Genomic DNA, 523 nt, shown 5'->3' with positions numbered 1-523 from the left:
ATATATATATATGATATATATATGTATATATATCTATATATATTTATATATATATATATATATATATGTGTGTATATATTTATATATATATATATATAATATATATTTATATGTAAGACCATTGATGTTTTGGAATAAATTTTGGACTTATGGTATAGCAGCATACGTAACGGAAGAACGAGATTCGGCATTTTTTCTCCTTAGTTTATAAATTTCCTTTTAATCTCCACTGTTCTAATAAGAATATAATAGCGTGTGGCTACATAAGAATTCAGTTTCCTTAACACGTGGTTAAGCTAATTTACATATTGCTGCTGATATTGAAGGATCTTTAAAACTTCTCGTTACCCAAGACCCAGCGTGAAAAGTTATTTTTCAATACGCAACACTAAAACACGTATATACATACGTACATTACATTACGTTACATTACATACATACATACATACATACATACATACATATATGCAAATGTGTATGTATTCAGTAAAACTTTTAAATATGTATATGTATATATATATAT

This window comes from Octopus bimaculoides, chromosome 5 (assembly GCF_001194135.2).
Source record: "Octopus bimaculoides isolate UCB-OBI-ISO-001 chromosome 5, ASM119413v2, whole genome shotgun sequence".
Taxonomy (NCBI): Eukaryota; Metazoa; Mollusca; class Cephalopoda; order Octopoda; family Octopodidae; genus Octopus; species Octopus bimaculoides.
Note: the sequence above shows the minus strand (reverse complement) of the source record.